Here is a 23,498-nt window from a genome sequence, read left to right as displayed (position 1 = left end):
ATAGTTGTAGCCCGATGTTCTTGTTCTCACTTTGGTGAGAAGCGAACATTACTAATCCGTAAGCATAACATGCTTCTTTATGTTGCATGTTAGCCGCTTTTTCTAAATCACGAAGTCCAATATTCGGATATATTGAGTCAAAATAATTTCTTAACCCGTTGCGTAAAATAGCATTTGGGTTCCCCGCAATATATGCGTCAAAGTAAACACATCGTAACTTATGGGTTTCCCAATGTGATATCCCCCATCTTTCAAACGAAAGTCTCTTATAAACCAAGACATTCTTGGAACGTTCTTCGAATGTCTTACAAACTGATCTCGCCTTAAATAGTTGTGCCGAAGAATTCTGACCGACTTTAGACAAGATTTCATCAATCATGTCTCCAGGTAGGTCTCTTAAAATATTGGGTTGTCTATCCATTTTGTGTTTTTATACTGTAAAATAGACAAGAGTTAGATTCATAAAAAAAAATACTTATTAATACAAGCAATTTTTACATATATCATAAAGCATAAGCACACTATATTACATATATTACACCACACGAATACAACTATCTTATTCCGACTCGCTTGTTTCTTCTTCTTCGGTTTTGGTTCGTTTTGCCAAGTTTCTAGGGATATATGATGTTCCCCTAATACGAGCCGTCGTTATCCACATTGGTTTAGAAAAACCTGGTGGTTTAGAGGTTCCCGGGTCATTGTTACAACTTAAGGACTTCGGGGGTTGACGATACATATAAAGTTCATCGGGGTTGGAATTAGATTTCTCTATTTTTATGCCCTTTCCCTTATTATTTTCTTTTGCCTTTTTAAATTCAGTTGGGGTAATTTCTATAACATCATCGGAATTCTCGTCGGAATCCGATTCATCGGAGAATTGGTAATCCTCCCAATATTTTGCTTCCTTGGCGGAAACACCATTGACCATAATTAACTTTGGTCGGTTGGTTGAGGATTCTCTTTTACTTAACCGTTTTATTATTTCCCCCACCGGTTCTATTTCTTCTTCCGGTTCTGATTCTTCTTCCGGTTCCGATTCTTCTTCCGGTTCCGACTCTTCTTCCGGTTCCTCTTCGGGAACTTGTGAATCAGTCCACGAATCATTCCAATTTACATTTGACTCTTCATTATTATTAGGTGAGTCAATGGGACTTGTTCTAGAGGTAGACATCTATCACATAATATCAAACACGTTAAGAGATTAATATATCACATAATATTCATATGTTAAAAATATATAGTTTCCAACAAAAATGTTAAGCAATCATTTTTAAAGAAAACACGGTCGAAGTCCAGACTCACTAATGCATCCTAACAAACTCGATAAGACACACTAATGCAAAATTCTGGTTCTCTAAGACCAACGCTCGGATACCAACTGAAATGTCCCGTTCTTATTGATTAAAAACGTTCCATATTAATTGATTTCGTTGCGAGGTTTTGACCTCTATATGAGACGTTTTTCAAAGACCGCATTCATTTTTAAAACAAACCATAACCTTTATTTCATAAATAAAGGTTTAAAAAGCTTTACGTAGATTATCAAATAATGATAATCTAAAATATCCTGTTTACACACGACCATTACATAATGGTTTACAATACAAATATGTTACATCGAAATCAGTTTCTTGAATGCAGTTTTTACACAATATCATACAAATATGGACTCCAAATCTTGTCCTTATTTTAGTATGCAACAGCGGAAGCTCTTAATATTCACCTGAGAATAAACATGCTTTAAACGTCAACAAAAATGTTGGTGAGTTATAGGTTTAACCTATATATATCAAATCGTAACAATAGACCACAAGATTTCATATTTCAATACACATCCCATACATAGAGATAAAAATCATTCATATGGTGAACACCTGGTAACCGACAATAACAAGATGCATATATAAGAATATCCCCATCATTCCGGGACACCCTTCGGATATGATATAAATTTCGAAGTACTAAAGCATCCAGTACTTTGGATGGGGTTTGTTAGGCCCAATAGATCTATCTTTAGGATTCGCGTCAATTAGGGTGTCTGTTCCCTAATTCTTAGATTACCAGACTTAATAAAAAGGGGCATATTCGATTTTGATAATTCAACCATAGAATGTAATTTCACGTCCTTGTGTCTATTTTGTAAATCATTTATAAAACCTGCATGTATTCTCATCCCAAAAATATTAGATTTTAAAAGTGGGACTATAACTCACTTTCACAGATTTTTACTTCGTCGGAAAGTAAGACTTGGCCACTGTTGATTCACGAACCTATAACAATATATACATATATATTAAAGTATGTTCAAAATATATTTACAACACTTTTAATATATTTTGATGTTTTAAGTTTATTAAGTCAGCTGTCCTCGTTAGTAACCTATAACTAGTTGTCCACAGTTAGATGTACAGAAATAAATCGATAAATATTATCTTGAATCAATCCACGACCCAGTGTATACGTATCTCAGTATTGATCACAACTCAAACTATATATATTTTGGAATCAACCTCAACCCTGTATAGCTAACTCCAACATTCACATATAGAGTGTCTATGGTTGTTCCGAAATATATATAGATGTGTCGACATGATGGGTCGAAACATTGTATACGTGTCTATGGTATCTCAAGATTACATAATATACAATACAAGTTGATTAAGTTATGGTTGGAATAGATTTGTTACCAATTTTCACGTAGCTAAAATGAGAAAAATTATCAAATCTTGTTTTACCCATAACTTCTTCATTTTAAATCCGTTTTGAGTGAATCAAATTGCTATGATTTCATATTGAACTCTATTTTATGAATCTAAACAGAAAAAGTATAGGTTTATAGTCGGAAAAATAAGTTACAAGTCGTTTTTGTAAAGGTAGTCATTTCAGTCGAAAGAACGACGTCTAGATGACCATTTTAGAAAACATACTTCCACTTTGAGTTTAACCATAATTTTTGGATATAGTTTCATTTTCATAATAAAAATCATTTTCTCATAATAACAACTTTTAAATCAAAGTTTATCATAGTTTTTAATTAACTAACCCAAAACAGCCCGCGGTGTTACTACGACGGCGTAAATCCGGTTTTACGGTGTTTTTCGTGTTTCCAGGTTTTAAATCATTAAGTTAGCATATCATATAGATATAGAACATGTGTTTAGTTGATTTTAAAAGTCAAGTTAGAAGGATTAACTTTTGTTTGTGAACAAGTTTAGAATTAACTAAACTATGTTCTAGTGATTACAAGTTTAAACCTTCGAATAAGATAGCTTTATATGTATGAATCGAATGATGTTATGAACATCATTACTACCTTAATTTCCTTAGATAAACCTACTGGAAAAGAGAAAAATTGATCTAGCTTCAATGGATCCTTGGATGGCTCGAAGTTCTTGAAGCAGAATCATGACACGAAAACAAGTTCAAGTAAGATCATCACTTGAAATAAGATTGTTATAGTTATAGAAATTGAACCAAAGTTTGAATATGATTATTACCTTGTATTAGAATGATAACCTACTGTAAGAAACAAAGATTTCTTGAGGTTGGATGATCACCTTACAAGATTGGAAGTGAGCTAGCAAACTTGAAAGTATTCTTGATTTTATGAAACTAGAACTTTTGGAATTTATGAAGAACACTTAGAACTTGAAGATAGAACTTGAGAGAGATCAATTAGATGAAGAAAATTGAAGAATGAAAGTGTTTGTAGGTGTTTTTGGTCGTTGGTGTATGGATTAGATATAAAGGATATGTAATTTTGTTTTCATGTAAATAAGTCATGAATGATTACTCATATTTTTGTAATTTTATGAGATATTTCATGCTAGTTGCCAAATGATGGTTCCCACATGTGTTAGGTGACTCACATGGGCTGCTAAGAGCTGATCATTGGAGTGTATATACCAATAGTACATACATCTAAAAGCTGTGTATTGTACGAGTACGAATACGGGTGCATACGAGTAGAATTGTTGATGAAACTGAATGAGGATGTAATTGTAAGCATTTTTGTTAAGTAGAAGTATTTTGATAAGTGTATTGAAGTCTTTCAAAAGTGTATAAATACATATTAAAACACTACATGTATATACATTTTAACTGAGTCGTTAAGTCATCGTTAGTCGTTACATGTAAGTGTTGTTTTGAAACCTTTAGGTTAACGATCTTGTTAAATGTTGTTAACTCAATGTTTATAATATCAAATGAGATTTTAAATTATTATATTATCATGATATTATCATGTATGAATATCTCTTAATATGATATATATACATTAAATGTCTTTACAACGATAATCGTTACATATATGTCTCGTTTAAAAATCATTAAGTTAGTAGTCTTGTTTTTACATATGTAGTTCATTGTTAATATACTTTATAATATGTTTTCTTATCATAGTATCATGTTAACTATATATATATATCCATATATATGTCATCATATAGTTTTTACAAGTTTTAACGTTCGTGAATCACCGATCAACTTGGGTGGTCAATTGTCTATATGAAACATATTTCAATTAATCAAGTCTTAACAACTTTGATTGCTTAACATGTTGGAAACATTTAATCATGTAAATATCAATCTCAATTAATATATATAAACATGGAAAAGTTCGGGTCACTACACCTCTGGGAATCATTTCTCAATGGACCTAAGTTCTCACTTCACCCTGACACCGGCGCGGTTCTAAAACCTTATGAACTTCAGGGTGAAGAAGCTAAGAGAGCTCAAGCCGATATCAATTCCAGGTCTATTATCATGCAAGCCCTTCCTCATGACATGTACAAATCCGTCAGCTCTCTGAAATCCAGAAAAGAACTTCTAGATAAAATCACCCGTCAACAGGAAGGATACAGTCAATCCGATCAGACAAAACTCGACATAGTGCTCGCAATGCATGAGGACTACTTTAAGAAACCTGATGAACCTCTAAAGGACTGCTACAGACGTTTCTGTGAAGTCATTAATGAGCTAAAGAAGGTTGGAGTGAAAAAGGAAAATCAAGAGCTGAACATGAAATTTTTGAAGAAACTAAATGCCACCTGGACACCATATGGAAACAGCTTCCATGCCTCCAAAAACACCAAGAAGTACAACATCCATGAAGTTGTAGGGAAGCTAATGAATCATCAACCTGATGTTCTAACCGCCCAAAACCCTAAATCCAACCTCGCTGAAACCAGTGATCCAATGGCTTTGTTTGTTAACAAAAGCTCTACCAAAACCCCTTCCAACCGCTCCAACTCACTCAAAGCAAAACAAACCATTTCCTCTGATGAGGACACATACTCTGATGTTGATGAAGAACATCGAGATCTCGTCAAGGCTGCCGCAATGTTCAGCAAGCAACTGAATCTCAGGAGATCATCTGGAGGCTTTAGCAAAAACAACAACAATCGAACCTCATCCATCTCTTCTTACTACAAAAAACCCGAAACCTCTACCACTCAATACCGGGCCCCTGACAGCAAGGACCCCGATAATGTTTGTTTCAACTATGGTAAAACAGGTCACTTTGCACGAGAATGCAGACTACCTAAACGAAAGTATGCCGAGTACTACAAGAAAAAGATGTTGCTCGCCCAAGATGCCGAAAAGGGGAAGGTCCTCAAAGCCTCAGATGATGTTTGGCTAAACTGGTCAGACAGTGTACAGGTGAAACGACCCGTCCATATTACTATAAAAGCGGTACGTTCTCATTGGTCCCATAGCGAGGTATTTGACCTCTATATGATACGTTTTAGAAAATATTGCATTCGTTTCATAAAAAGCACATCATTATTATACATAATGCATGTTTTAAACAAGTGGGCGATTATTTAAGAAATAATCCCCAAAATACATCAGTTTCCAAATACTACACACGTAACGTAACAGTCGAATATAATACATGACAAAGGGTTTATTGAATGCAACACTTTATTTAAATAAAAGTATGAGACTCCATGCACAGCTTGCTCAGATAATGCAACAGCGGAAGACTTTCTTAAGGACCTGAGAATAAACATGCATAAACAGTCAACACAAAGGTTGGTGAGATATATAGGTTTATCATCGATATAAATATAGACCACAAGATTTTATAGTTATAAATATATGTACACTCGCAAGTGTATAAAAGTATTCTATAAGTTGTTGAGCGCTTCGGTAACCATACTTAACCATTAATGTAGCATATTCCCTTTATTATGAAATCTCCCTACACTGTACCAAGTGTAGTAAAAACGAAGTACTATGCAACCATTTACGATACTAGAGCGACTAGCCCGGTTGGGGTTGTCAAACCCGATAGATCTATCAATAGGATTCGCGTATACATGTTCTTACAACATGTAAATAATAGTTACCAAGCTATTAGGGAAGATATGCAAAGTGGTACAACTCAACGTAGAATATATTTTAAGTACTTGTGTCTATGGCGTAAAACATAAAATGCATGTATTCTCATCCCAAAATATTTGTAGAGTTTAAAAATGGGACTATATACTCACAGTAGTAAAAGTATATTAATAATAAGTTTTCAACTTATTAAAAATATGACCGTCGACCTTGCATTCACGAACCTATAACAATAATAACGATTCAGATAATAATACGACATATGAATAAAATAAAGCAAGTTAATAGAATACTTATATAATAATTTTTAACATTTTATGTTAGTAGTCCATTGTTAGTAGTCCTTTGTTAGTAGTCAACAGTCCAATAATCGGTATATATATATATATATATATATATATATATATATATATATAATCTTAGAATTACCCCCACGACGTATTGTATACGTATTGTCTTAGAATTATCTATGACGTATTGTGCACGTATTTTCTTAGGATTTATCAAAACGTATTGTATACTTATTGTGTTAGGACGTACCAAGAATATTATTATACATATATACAATCACAGAATTAACCAAGATTATAATATTTTATTATACTACTGATAACATGTCCAAATATATATAGGATATAGGAAAAGTTAACAAGGATATGGTTAATATAGTTTTTATAATATAAATTTCGTCCATACAATGTTAATTTTAGCAGATTTTATTTTGCTCGCCAAATATTCATTACAACTCCGTTTAAAGTGAATCAAATTGCTATGGATTCATTAAGAAGTAAATTTTACAAAAAAAATTCGAAAAGTTCATCCCAAGTAGTAATTTTTAGAGCTTTACCCTATTTTTGTGTCGGTGGACAGATTTGGAAAAATCACGGCATCCACCCAATATATGATTTTTGATAAAATAATTCCACTTTGTCTAAAATCATGAAAAAATATGGGAAGTATTATTTACATATATTAACATATTTTTAAAGTCTTAGCCTCAAACTCAAATTCTAAGATAGGTTTTTAATTCCCAACCCAAAACAGCCCGCTTTTTACCGAATGGAGATTAAAGGATAAATGTTAAGTTTCAAGGTGTTCTTCATATGTACAAGTTATAAGTTCTTATATTAACTTAATATAACATCATAATACATATAAATAAGTGTTATTAGAGTTAAGTTATATAAAGATTAGATTAGTTTTTCAAACAAGCTTAGTGTTCAACAAAACAAGTTCTAGTTTTTATAAGTTTTATAAGTATAATAAGATAGCAACTTTACAAGGAATTGAACAAGGATTTTGAGAAGTGTTTTACCTTGATTATGAAGAGGAAAGTTTCTGAGATTAAAGTATGATATGAGAGCATTCAAGTGTGTGTTTTTAGTTTAAGAAAATGTGGAGTAAAAATGAGTTAAAATGGTCCTTATTTATAAGCTTATAATTTTGGCTTTTAGTGAAAATATCTAAGATAAGTTAAATTGTATTAATTCATGCATGATATATTAAATTGATTAGGTCATGGATGACATATTACACAAATAATTGATGATTTCTATTGGTATATACCAATAGTAAATACTTCTAGAAGCTGTGTATAATACGGGTAAAAATATCGTATGGATGCGAGTAGAATTCTTTGAGGAAATTGAACGGAAATACGAGTATAGCTATCCTTTATATGTATTGGTATATTATAAAGTGTATTCAATACTTATAAGGATGTATTTACACTCGTAATACATTATATGTAAATACATTTTAACATAAGTTAATTACGTCGTTTAAATAGTAATATATATATATATATATATATATATATATATATATTGTTTGAAAACTCTTTAAATTAGTAGTATAAAAATATATATATAATACTTTGTTAATATACTTAATGAGATATTTAATTATCATATTTTCAAGTTAAATATATATAAATCCATATATATACACAATAATTAAACAATTAAATCAAGTTATGACGTTCGTGAATCGTCGGAATAAAAGGGTGACCAAAAGCTTGTGTAAAACTCTTTCCGGAGGTTCAAGATTTATTAAAATTCATTGCTTATCAAGTTGGAATTATATAAAGATTAAGTTTAAATTTGGTCGGAAATTTTCGGGTCGTCACAGTACCTACCCGTTAAAGAAATTTCGTCCCGAAATTTGATCGAGGTCGTCATGGCTAACAATAAGAATGTTATTATGACGAATATAAGTTGATTCATAGGGTTTTATCATGATTGAGAAATATGGATAAAATAATTCGATTACTCTAAACGTATGAGTGAAGCTATCGTAAAAGAGTGAAATGAGAAAATAGGGATTCGTCTTATCTTTTGACGTCATCACGGTTGATCTCCGAATTAAAGAAAATCTTTATAATCTATATAAGATTTGATTCTTCGGTGATTAAGGAAATTATGATCCTCTTCGATTTAATGCAATAATCTGTCTCGATTTATGTGTCGGATATTTTACTATAAATCAACCTCCTACGTTTCCTTATTTCCACATCTCCCATCTTTTATACTTTCTTCCTTCCTTCGTACTTCCAAAACATTCGTCAATATGCTCCATCCAGTTTTAATTCTTGATATATTCTTGACTATCACATATGTCATTCTTCTTTTTCATCTTCCACCGGAGGAATCCGTTAATTTCTACTATGCTCTTGGGTTTATAGTGTTCTTAGTTTTCCCGTGTCTTTATATTACTATACGCATCGATATACACGGTTTGTAATTTCTGCGTTGTCTTCGTGCTTATATTTTTCCTTATATTTTGAAGTTTCATGCTTCCGTCTTCTTTTTCCGACTTCAAGTCAAGCAAATAATGGTCTAGAATTCATAGATATGAAATTCGGAATGAACATAGCTAATGCTCTAAGAGAGAAATTGTAATAGCACAATTTGACTTGTGAAATTACCAGAATCCAAAGGAAAAGATAGAACTGTCAATATAATATGTTCTTGATATGTTTAGAGATTAGATTGAATGTAAGAGTATGTAACATGGCACATGATGACGTTATGGTCTGTGAATCATTACGTTCCATTTAGAAACTCAGCATGACTTACTATAATATAATAACGTTGATCAAGTGTCATTATATTATACTAACTCATGCTTCAGTTCCCAACATTACTTCAAAAACATTCATACTTTACACTCAGAGGTTTCAGATATTTAGAAACTAAAATAGTTTTCTTTATGATATGATACAGATAACGCGAAGGAATAAATGATTTCAGATAAGAATGGTTATGAAAATATCTTCAAAAATATGAAGGATATTTATAATGGAAGATACGCTGATATCTTAGAATATTTAAGATAAGAAGATGATGAAGAATATTGTCCGCAAGAGTTTTAGAGTAAGGAGCAAGGTATTTGCTAAGGATTTTAGCAGACACTGAATCATTTGGATTCTTTGAAGGTAGATTTCGTCCTTGTGATTTGTCCACAGCCTCCTTCAGGGTTTTCTCAATCCGTTTTCCAGTTCCAAACCTTCTCTTTTTCTGTGCTTTGCTAACACAATATTCTTTATCATCAACTTTTGACTGTTACGGTTGTCTACAGTTTCTGCTGCTTCATTCAGTTTTTTCAAAACTTCATAGTACTGATTCGTAGGCTGAAGTGCTATTCTGGATTTCAGAATTATAATTCCAGGAAATAACGTTATATGTATATGCAGAAATGATGTGAGATTCAAGAATAATTATTAATGCTTCCTGGGGTTTGGTATGACAATTATTGTTACAAGATGTAGATGGGTACATGACAAGGTTTTATAGTGATCTTTCAGAGAGATTTAAGTCAAAGAGCAATAAAGTTGCTGGTAAGCTTACTACTAATGTTGTGGAATATAAAAGGTTCCCCAATAACGATGGCGAAAAGACAACGTATATATCAAGGTTATAATAAGGCTACTTCGGATGAAAAGTCGAAGTTGTCTTTTTGGAGCTGTGACAAAATTTGCTATTTTGAAAAGGGACTGTAAAGTTATTTTGGGTAATAATAATGCTAAAGGATCTGACACGGATATGTGTTAAACCTTTGCTTAGGTTCAAGTGTCCTCCGAATGCATATCTATATGCATATATTCTTCGTATGTATCGTGCGATTGGTTCATTCTCTCGATTGTTCCTTAGTTGAGATGTTTTCAAGAATTTTGAAGGGTTTTGACGCAGGTTGTCATCGTCAATATCCGTATAATGAATTCGTCGTGAATCTTGAATGATACGAATATCTTTATGAGTTCTGTGAATGAAAGTGATGTTCTAGTATAGTTTGAATTTAAAGTATGATTTTGAAGGATGTAGGAATTTAAGATTGATGGCACTTTTTAAATCTTGACTTAGATTTTGATCTGTCAAAATCAGAATATGTAATTGAATTGGTATGGAAAATGGTTGTCTTGAATTTTGTGAAATGATGTATATTGCTATGAAAGGAGAGAGTATAATTAACGATTGTCGAAACATCATTGAAAATGTACAGGGTAACATATTAATGTGAACTTAAGTATTTCTCGGGTATTACCTACCCGTTAAAATAAAATTTCACAAGTAATATTTTGTAGAAAAGAATTTTTATTACAGTCTTTATGAAAATATATGTATGTATATTTTCTTCAGATGTAATATGAATTTAATGAGTTAATATTATATTAATCTCATTTGGTTTACGGTTGGAATTAGAAATGAATAATCCCTAAAACTTTAGAGATTACATAATCGCAGCGGAATATTTCTTCAACGTAAATGAAATAATGAATTAATACTTCATCACTCATTATTGTTGGTATCCCTCAGTGCCTGCGGTGCGTATGATGTTGATGCTCGTAATGCGGCTTGCGATGTTGAGGCTTGTGATGTTGTTGGTAATGCTGGTGCTGATGCTGGTAGTGGTTTGATGTGAGCATAGATGATGAGAATTGGTTTTGTTTTGTATTGTAAAAGAAGATGTTTAAAGTTTGTTGAATAAAAAGAGAGGTCAAGAGCTTTATAAAGGGAATGAAATGATGTAGGATGTACTTGCTAATGAAGTTTTGCTTTTCATGACAGTAATTTTTTTTTTTTTTTACTAAATAATTCACCATGCAAGATACGGAGTAAAGGTCGGATAGCCTCAATAATATTAGTAATATTATACTCGTTGCGGCATATCCTGAAAAGGAGAGAGAAAATGGTGTTACGAACGGGTTCGCCGGTAAGTGCCTCATGTTCTTCACCAAGAGGGCAATGTGGTGGATGGAAGGGATCACCTTCTTCTTATCTCCAATGATTAAGTAGACTACGAACTCATCCCCAATTCATCCAAAATAGATGATGGCTAATTGGTTGATCCATTCCGGTCACACTGCTTTCGGAGCTCGAGTGAAATTCCATATCTAAATTTGGGGGACTTGAACTAGTGGAGAGTTCCATTTCGTACGATTGAATAAAGGATTTTTCGATATGAAATGATTTCCGGCTATCGGATGGTATTCTAATTACATAGAATATCTATATATATAGAGCAAAAGATTTCATAGATTACGGAGGAATTTACGGAATATGTTAGGCAAAGTTTACAGTAACAGATACGCTAAGATATGAATTAGCATATACGCTAAAATATGAACTTTGTCTATACACTATTTATGCAATCAATACAGTAAGATGTGTCTAGACTAAGAATGATAAGCATGTAATTTTCTAAGGGTGATAAGCAGATGATTTCCAACTAGAAATGATAAGCAAAACTTTTAACATGCAGTTAAGGTCGAAGTCCAGGCTCACTAATGCATCTTAATAACTATCCGTTAGACACACTAATGCAAAGACATGGTTCGCTAAGACCACCGCTCTGATACCAACTGAAATGACCAGTCCATATTACTATAAACGCGGTACGTTCTCATTGGTCCCATAGCGAGGTATTTGACCTCTATATGATACGTTTTAGAAAATATTGCATTCGTTTCATAAAAAGCACATCATTATTATACATAATGCATGTTTTAAACAAGTGGGCGATTATTTAAGAAATAATCCCCAAAATACATCGGTTTCCAAATACTACACACGTGACGTAACAGTCGAATATAATACATGACAAAGGTTTTATTGAATGCAACACTTTATTTAAATAAAAGTATGAGACTCCATGCACAGCTTGCTCAGATAATGCAACAGCGGAAGACTTTCTTAAGGACCTGAGAATAAACATGCGTAAACAGTCAACACAAAGGTTGGTGAGATATATAGGTTTATCATCGATATAAATATAGACCACAAGATTTCATAGTTATAAATATATGTACACTCGCAAGTGTATAAAAGTATTCTATAAGTTGTTGAGCGCTTCGGTAACCATACTTAACCATTAATGTGGCATATTCCTTTTATTATGAAATCTCCCTACATTGTACCAAGTGTAGTAAAAACGAAGTACTATGCAACCGTTTACGATACTAGAGCGACTAGCCCGGTTGGGGTTGTCAAACCCGATAGATCTATCAATAGGATTCGCGTATACATGTTCTTACAACATCTAAATATTAGTTACCAAGCTATTAGGGAAGATATGCAAAGTGGTACAACTCAACGTAGAATATATTTTAAGTACTTGTGTCTATGGCGTAAAACATAAAATGCATGTATTCTCATCCCAAAATATTTGTAGAGTTTAAAAATGGGACTATATACTCACAGTAGTAAAAGTATATTAATAATAAGTTTTCAACTTATTAAAAATATGACCGTCGTCCTTGCATTCACGAACCTATAACAATAATAACGATTCAGATAATAATACGACATATGAATAAAATAAAGCAAGTTCATAGAATACTTATATAATAATTTTTAACATTTTATGTTAGTAGTCCATTGTTAGTAGTCCTTTGTTAGTAGTCCAAAATAATCCGAAAAGTCCAATAATCGGTATATATATATAATCTTAGAATTACCCCATATTGTATACGTATTATATTTGCATCAACCCAGAGACGTATTGTATACGTATTGTCTTAGAATTAACTAAGACGTATTGTGTACGTATTGTCTTAGGATTTATCGAAACGTATTGTATACTTATTGTGTTAGGACGTACCAAGAATATAATTATACATATATACAATCACAGAATTAACTAAGATTATAATATTTTGTTATACTACTGATAACATGTCCAAATATATATAGGATATAGGAAAAGTTAACAAGAATATGGTTAATATAGTTTTTATAATATAAATTTCGTCCATACAACGTTAATTTTAGTAGATTTTGTTTTGCTCGCCAAATATTTATTACAACTCCGTTTAAAGTGAATCAAATTGCTATGGATTCATTGAGAAGTAAATTTTACAAAACCAATTCGAAAAGTTCATCACAAGTAGTAATTTTTAGAGCTTTACCCTCATTTTGTGTCGGTGGACAGATTTGGAAAAATCCCAGCATCCACCCAATATATGATTTTTGATAAAATACTTCCACTTTGTCTAAAATCATGAAAAAAATACTGGAAGTCTTATTTACATATATTAACATATTTCCAAAGTCTTAGCCTCGAACTCAAAGTCTAAGATAGGTTTTTAATTCCCAACCCAAAACAGCCCGCTTTTTACCGAATGGAGATTAAAGGATAAATGTTAAGTTTCAAGGTGTTCTTCATATGTACAAGTTATAAGTTATTATATTAACTTAATATAACATCATAATACATATAAATAAGTGTTATTAGAGTTAAGTTATAAAGATTAGATTAGTTTTTCAAACAAGCTTGGTGTTCAACAAAACAAGTTCTAGTTTTTACAAGTTTTATAAGTATAATAAGATAGCAACTATACAAGGAATTGAACAAGGATTTTGTGAAGTATTTTACCTTGATTATGAAGAGAAAAGTTTCTGAGATTAAAGTATGATATGAGAGCATTCAAGTGTGTATTTTTAGTTTAAGAAAATGTGGAGTAAAAATGAGTTAAAATGGTCCTTATTTATAAGCTTATAATTTTGGCTTTTAGTAAAAATATCTAAGATAAGTTAAATTGTATTAAGTCATGCATGACATATTAAATTGATTAGGTCATGGATGACATATTACACAAATAATTGCGGATTTCTATTGGTATATACCAATAGTAAATACTTCTAGAAGCTGTGAATAATACGGGTAAAAATACCGTATGGATGCGAGTAGAATTCTTTGAGGAAATTGAACGGAAATACGAGTATAGCTATCCTATATATGTATTGTTATATTATAAAGTGTATTCAATACTTGTAAGGATGTATTTACACTCGTAATACATTATATGTAAATACATTTTAACATAAGTTAATTACGTCGTTTAAATAGTAATATATATATATATATATATATATATATATATATATATATATATATATATATACATATATATATATATATATAAAAATATATATTTGTATGTATATATATATATTGTTTGAAAACTCTTTAAATTAGTAGTATGAAAATATATATATATATATATATATATATATATATATATATATATATATATATATATATATATATATATATATATATATATATATATATATAATACTTTGTTAATATACTTAATGAGATATTTAATTATCATATTTTCAAGTTAAATATATATAAATCCATATATATACACAATAATTAAACAATTAAACAATTAAATCAAGTTATGACGTTCGTGAATCGTCGGAATAAAAGGGTGACCAAAAGCTTGTGTAAAACTCTTTCCGGAGGTTCAAGATTTATTAAAATTCATTGCTTATCAAGTCGGAATTATATAAAGATTAAGTTTAAATTTGGTCAGAAATTTCCGGGTCGTCACAACAGGAGCCCGAACGTGCTAATGTAGTGAAACTCACCAACATGAACCATGATTCTAACAGTGTTTCTTCCGATGATGAGGAAGAGGTACAACTTTACACCTACATAATTCATGAATATTATAACGCTGTAAATAATAGTTCTGAATGTGTTTCTGATGTATTGCAAGCAACCTCTAAGAGACCCAATGACCCTTCTATCCAAATTAATGTGCCCATTAAAGATGAACCTGCTTCCCATAATCATGATAAAATGCTCCTTGAATTGCCTGATATGTATGTTGACAACTTTGCTAAAATGAGTAAGGACCTTAGATCACTTGCTAGTCAAGTTAGTGGACTACAAAATGAGAACCATAGGTTAAAAGCTGAATTGAAAATAAAAGTGTCAAACAATGCATACCTAACACTTTAGAAGGATCTAGCTGATAAAGTAACACAATTGAAGGAGCTAGAATCTAGTGTGAGACCGTTACGAATAGAAAGGACAGACTTTAGGTTAAGAAATGAAGTTCTTAGTGAGAAAGTAGACAATGCTGAGAAAGAAATTAAGAAACTCACTGCTTCTAAGAAAACTCTCCTAGATACCTTAGAAGTAAAGATAAGAGAACCCCTCTTCGATCTTGCTAAGAAAACCTCTGAATGTTCTAAACTTACTGCACATAATCTAGAGCTTCAAACTCGTCTAGGACAATTTGAAGAAAAGCTCTACAGGACCGAACAGTCTAAGGTTGTTTTAGCAGGACACATCTCTAATCAAACCCTTTTCATGAATCGACCAAAGGACTCCTTCCGTGAGAACAAAGGCCTAGGCTTTGAAAATCCTCTCACCTTGTCCAATATGGCCAAAGCTGAGCCCTGTCTGTATGATAGTAGATACTTGATTATTGGCCTACCTGCATGACTCACATTTGCATCCAACAGTGAGGTTGAGGAAGCATTGGCTAAAAGATCAACTAAAATGAAACGAGAAATTGCTCTAATCTATGATAAAATCAACGCTCTTTATTTGAAAAAGAAAAACTCATTTTCATATGAAAGCTTACCTGATTTGTTTAATGAAAGTGAGAATTCGGAAGGTCAAAAACGTGTTGTCTATTTACCAACTCTGGTATTAGAAAAATACATCATCAGTTTAGAAAAGGAACTTTTCAAAAATAAAATGAATTCTTTTGACAATGAACGAAAATTTCTGATGATCATAAAAGCCATGCAACACCAAATCTCACTCCATGTGACCACAAATGATCAACTTACTCATGATGTGCATGAACTTCAAAAACAGATTGCTAGTCAAGTGACTACTTTCTGTGAAATGATTTCAAAGTCCAAAGCCCCTCAGGAACCGTCACCCTGCCACCTTATCGAACCCTCAAATGTTCTTGCTGATTCTCTCGGGAAAGAAATCGTTGACTTAAAACTTGAACTAAAAGGATATAAGAAACATGTTGCTCTTATTGAAAAGGACAACATCGATTTGCAAGTAAAAGTTTTAATGAATCGTGATTTTGAAAAAGCCGAAAAGAATTTTGGTCCAACATCACAAAAGGAATCAAATTCAACGAAAGAGAAATTTGTACCATGGGTACCCACCTATTCTCAACGAGTTCTCTCCCCACATCACCAAGGCTTTCCTTACACTACTGTAGTGAACTCAAGAAAACCTGTCATTCCAGCTGTCACCGTCCTAAAAAACCCTATTCATGGCTCTCGTTTGGAGATGATTGTCACTAAAAGGGGTGCTGATCCCAAACCACCACATTCCGCAACCTTGATAGGAAGGCGAAACAACCCTGTTCGAAGAATAATCCAAGAACATGGTGTGTATGACCACTCGGCAAGAAAAGCCCATAACCACCCTGCACCGCCTATTCTAGACAGGAGGGGTGGTCCAAGCAGCCATCACTTCTACCAAAATATCAACCACTCTAACTCCTTCCAGAGCAACAGTGGTAGATCATTGAAACACAACCCCGAATCCATCAAACATACGCAACTACCAAATCTCAACCATGCTGCAAAGCGGATATCTGATGGATTAACCAAGACTCAAAAGCAAAATTGTCGCAAAAGAGCACAAAGGGCTAGACAGTCATTACTTAAAGACATGAATCATTTTCAAACTAGGTCTAAATTTGGTGTTTTAAATTTCACAGGACCTAAACTAAAACAAAGCATTTTGAAAGCATGGAAACCCAAGACTGAAACAGTCCAAGCATCCTCAAGTCTTGCTTCTTAGTTCGGGTCATTAATGTGTAATAGATGTAAAAGACGTCTGTATTTTGGTCATCAAAACCATGATTCTTGTGTTGTAATGAATGTTCAGACCTTGTTGAATGTTTCATCTAATGAACCTAATGCTCTAAATTCTCTGAATGTATCTGCTTACAAGGAACCCGAGATAACTGGGGTCCCTAAAACTTATGCATAACTCTGTTTTGCAGGTTATCCCAGCATGTGTTTGGTATCTGGATTCTGGTTGTTCCAGACACATGACTGGTGATAAATCAATGTTAACAAACTATGTCAACAAGTTCCTAGGTACTGTTCGCTTTGGAAATGACAAAATTGCAACAATCGAGGGGTATGGAGATTATGTGTTCAACGGTGTGACCATCAAACGTGTGTCCTATGTTCGTGGACTTGGGTGCTGTCTCTTCAGTGTCAGCCAATTCTGTGACAGTGATCTCCGCGTGATCTTTGAAAGATCTATGTGCTGTGTTCAAACCATGGAGGGAGACAACCTACTCGAAGGAAAAAGTGAATCCACTCTTTACTCTCTTACCATGAAAAACATGTCTTCAAAATTACAACCACTCTGCCTGGTTTCCAAAGCTTCCTCTGAAACCTCATGGTTGTGGCATCACCGGATGTCACATCTTCACTCTCAGAACCTCAACAAACTTGTCTCCAACAACCTTGTTGACGGTGTTCCACTCATCTCATTCGATACTTCACACGTTTGCCCTTCATGTGCTATGGGAAAGATTCATAAATCCTCCCACAAATCAAAAACCGAATTCAACACCTCCAGTCCACTTCATATGCTTCACATGGACCTTTGTGGACCAATGCGTGTTTCCAGTCTTGGTGGAAGAAAGTACACCCTGGTGATAGTTGATGACTATTCACGATACACATGGGTCAGATTTCTGAAAAATAAGTCTGAAACTCCGAAAATAATCATTGATTTTATGAAAAGAATCCAATTATCCACCAATATGCTTGTACGTACTCTCAGAACTGATAACGGCACAAAATTTCAAAACTCTGTTCTTAACTCTTATCTAGATCATGCCAGTATCACCCATCAAACTCTGCCGCTCGTACTCCACAACAAAATGGAGTTGTTGAAAGACGTAATCGCACCCTTGTTGAAGCAGCAAGAACAATGCTTGTTTATTCCAAGCTACCCCCGTCCCTCTGGGCTGAAGCTGTTAACACTGCGTGCTTCACCCAAAATCGGTCCATTATTAATCGTCGGTTCGACAAAACTCCATATGAACTTCTTTTCAAACGTCGACCCAACGTGAAGTACTTTTGCATATTTAGATGCGTGTGCTATGTTTTAAACGACGAGGACAACCTTGGAAAGTTTGATGTTCGCGGTGATGAAGCAATATTTATTGGCTAGTCTCAAGATCGTGTGGCATATCGTGTTTATAATCGTCTAACTCGAATCATTAAAGAAAGCACCAATGTCAAGTTTGATGAGATGTCTGGAATGGTTCTTGGTCATAACGGCTCTCGCCCTGGACTCAATTCTGATCCTCACTTCCGACATGTTCCACTGGTGTGACGACCCGAAAATTTTCGACTAAATTTAAACTTTATTTTTATATTATTCTGACATGATAAGCAATGTTTGTTAAGTTAAATCTCAATGATTTTAAACTATGTTTATACATTCATTTAAACCTTGACCAAATTCTAATGATTCACGAACCATTAAATGAACATATATGAATATGTATGTATATGTGTATATATTATAAATTGAAAATGTCAACAAAGTATTTAAACGTATAATGCTTTACATGAATGTATTTGTTTCAATATGATTATCGACGAAATTAAAATATATATATATATATATATATATATATATATATATATATATATATATATATATATATATATATATATATATATATATATTAAATGATTGGATTATCAGAAACATTGAATTATGATTACAAGTCTCTGTTGAGAGGTCCACTATGATTTGGGAAAATCTATTCCTCTTAACGATATTCGGAATAATTTGTAAAGCTATTTATAAATAAAAATAAAAAGTGTTATTTACGAAAGTTAGACAAAAGCTAGTGGAGAATTGGTTTCCATAATATTCTATTAATCTATTTTCAAATGTACAAAAACGTTTTCAGTTTAAAAAGAACTTTATTATTAAAACGTATATAACTTTTCTAAATATCTAGAATCACTTTTAACAACTCATTACTTAACCAGTATAATAAATATAACGATATTTATATTTTATTTCATTAAATATATATAACGATTTAAATTAATATTATATATATTTATACGCGTATTATACATACATAGTTTTTATACTTTTACTATACTTTAACTTTACCTTTACTTTACTTTTACTTTACTTTAACTTTAATAATTCACTTTAATAATTCATACTTTAATAATTCACTTTAATAATTCATACTTTAATAATTGACTTTAATAATTCATACTTTAATAATTCACTTTAATAATTCATACTTTAATAATTCACTTTAATAATTCATACTTTAATAATTTACTTTAATAATTCATACTTTAATAATTCAAAAATCTATTATAAATATAATTCAATAGATTTCATTATTTCATAGAAACTTGAAAATATATTTCTCTAAACTCTCTCAATCGATTTATGTATATATATATATATATATATATATATATATATATATATATATATATATATATATATATATATATATATATATATTTGCTCTGTATTATTTCAAGATATTATTAGTATACATAAAATATTACGACGGAGTGATGTCCGAGTGATTTCAAAATAGTTTTTTTGAATGAGTCGAAGCTAAGGAAATTATGGGTTATAGTTATGGAGGTGATGGGTATGGTTCATAGGTATGCTTGTGAGGTCAATCTAGTATTTATCATCTCCGTTGCGTCTACGTACTTTTCCTGCAATATTGAATCTCAATATTGATACGTTCGTGAATCCGAGGCCAACCTTGCACTTGTTAAATGACGTTATATGTATTTTTACTACGAAATACAGTATGGTGAGTTTCATTTGCTCCCTTTTATATATATTTTTGGGACTGAGAATACATGCGCTGTTTTTATAAATGTTTTACGAAATAGGCACAAGTACTAAAACTAATTCTACGTGGGTTTAAACCAGAAATATACCCTTAGCTTGGTAACATTAAACTACTTGTCTATGTACGGTAGGCGTGAATCCTAAAGATAGATCTATTGGGCCTGACAAACCCCATCCTGACTATGGGATGCTTTAGTACTTCGAGGTTATTTTAAACACACCTGATCTGGTGTACTTCAGAGGGTAAAACATGAATGTTAAGGCTTGTTACCGGGTGCCTACAACTTATAGAATACTTTTATACACTTGCGAGTGTACATATATTTATAAACGAAAATCTTGTGGTCTATTAATATATTGAAATGATTGTTATGATAAACCTATGAACTCACCAACCTTTTGGTTGACACTTTAAAGCATGTTTATTCTCAGGTATTAAAGAAATCTTCCGCTGTGCATTAGCTTATTTTAAGGATATTACTTGGAGTCATTCATGGCATATTTTGAAAGACGTTGCATTCGAGTCATTGAGTTCATCAAGATTATTATTATGTCAATTATAGTTGGATGTATTATGAAATGGTGTGCATGCCGTCAACTTTCATTATAAAGAAAGTTTGTCTTTTAAAAACGAATGCAATGTTTGTAAAATGTATCATATAGAGGTCAAATACCTCGCGATGTAATCAACTATTGTGAATCGTTTATAATGTATATGAACGGGTCCTTTCAGTTGGTATCAGAGCGATGGTCTTAGCGAACCAGGTCTTGCTTTAGTGTGTCTAACTGATAGTTGTTAAGATGCATTAGTGAGTCTGGACTTCGACCGTGTCTGCATGTCAAAAGTTTTGCTTATCATTTTTGTCAGAAATTGCCTGCTTATCATTCTTAGTCTAGACACGTCTTACTGCATTGATTGCATGAATAGTGTATAGACAAAATTCATATCTTAGCGTATCTGCTAATCCATATCTTAGCGTATCTGTTACTGTAAACTTTGCCTGACATATCCCATAATTTCCTCCGTAATCTACGAAATCTTTTGCGCTATATATATAGATATTCTATGTAATTAGAATACCACCCGATAGCCGAAAAATCATTTCATATCGAAAAATCCTTTATTCAATCGAACGAAATGGAATTCATCATTAGTTCAAGTCCCTCGAATTCCGATATGGAATCCCACTCAAGCTCCGAAAGCAGTGTGACCGGAATGGATCAACCAATTAGCCATCATCTATTCTGGATGAATTGGGGATAGGTTCATAGCCTCCTCAATAATTGGAGACAAGAAGAAGGTGATCCCTTCCATCCACCACATTGCCCTCTTGGCGATGAACCTGAAGCACTTACCAGCGAACCGGTGCGAAACACCATTTTCTCTCTCATTTCTAGAGTATCTCGTCACGATTATATACTACATCAAATTCTAGATTTTATTTATCCGCTCGTCCGAACCGACAATCACTCCGGTGTAATAGAAGAAGTCAACGAGCCTCGTGCTCGAGTAGTGGCTTTAGAGAATTTGGTGCAAGGGTTACAAATGTAGTGACCCGAACTTTTCCATGTTTATATATATTAATTGAGATTGATATTTACATGATTAAATGTTTCCAACATGTTTAGCAATCAAACTTGTTAAGACTTGATTAATTGAAATATGTTTCATATAGACAATTGACCACCCAAGTTGACCGGCGATTCACGAACGTTAAAACTTGTAAAAACGACATGACGATATATATATATGGATATACATATGGTTAACATGAGATTATGATAAGTAAGTATCTCCATAAGTATATTAACAATGAGTTATATACATATAAACAAGACTACTAATTTAAGGATTTCGAAACGAGACATATATGTAACGATTATCGTTGTAACGACATTTAAATGTATATATATCATATTAAGATATATTAATATATCATAATATCATGATAATATAATAATTTAACATCTCATTAGATATAATAAACAATGGGTTAACAACATTAATTGAGATCGTTAACTTAAAGGTTTCAAAACAACACTTACATGTAACGACTAACGATGACTTAACGACTCAGTTAAAATGTATATACATGTAGTGTATTTAGATGTATTAAAATACTTTTGAAAGACTTCAATACATACTTCTACTTAACAAAAATGCTTACAATTACATCCTCGTTCAGTTTCATCAACAATTCTACTCGTATGCACCCGTATTCGTACTCGTACAATACACAGCTTTTAGATGTATGTACTATTGGTATATACACTCCAATGATCAGCTCTTAGAAGCCCATGTGAGTCACCTAACACATGTGGGAACCATCATTTGGCAATTAGCATGAAATATCTCATAAAATTACAAAAATATGAGTAATCATTCATGACTTATTTACATGAAAACAAAATTACATATCCTTTATATCTAATCCATACACCAACGACCAAAAACACCTACAACCACTTTCATTCTTCAATTTTCTTCATCTAATTGATCTCTCTCAAGTTCTATCTTCAAGTTCTAAGTGTTCTTCATATATTCTACAAGTTCTAGTTACATAAAATCAAGAATACTTTCAAGTTTGCTAGCTCACTTCCAATCTTGTAAGGTGATCATCCAACCTCAAGAAATCTTTGTTTCTTACAGTAGGTTATCATTCTAATACAAGGTAATAATCATATTCAAACTTTGGTTCAATTTCTATAACTATAACAATCTTATTTCAAGTGATGATCTTACTTGAACTTGTTTTCGTGTCATGATTCTGCTTCAAGAACTTCGAGCCATCCAAGGATCCTTTGAAGCTAGATCCATTTTTCTCTTTTCCAGTAGGTTTATCCAAGGAACTTAAGGTAGTAATGATGTTCATAACATCATTCGATTCATACATATAAAGCTATCTTATTCGAAGGTTTAAACTTGTAATCACTAGAACATAATTTAGTTAATTCTAAACTTGTTCGCAAACAAAAGTTAATCCTTCTAACTT

Source organism: Rutidosis leptorrhynchoides, chromosome 3 (genome assembly GCF_046630445.1).
Source record: "Rutidosis leptorrhynchoides isolate AG116_Rl617_1_P2 chromosome 3, CSIRO_AGI_Rlap_v1, whole genome shotgun sequence".
NCBI lineage: Eukaryota > Viridiplantae > Streptophyta > Magnoliopsida > Asterales > Asteraceae > Rutidosis > Rutidosis leptorrhynchoides.
Note: the sequence above shows the minus strand (reverse complement) of the source record.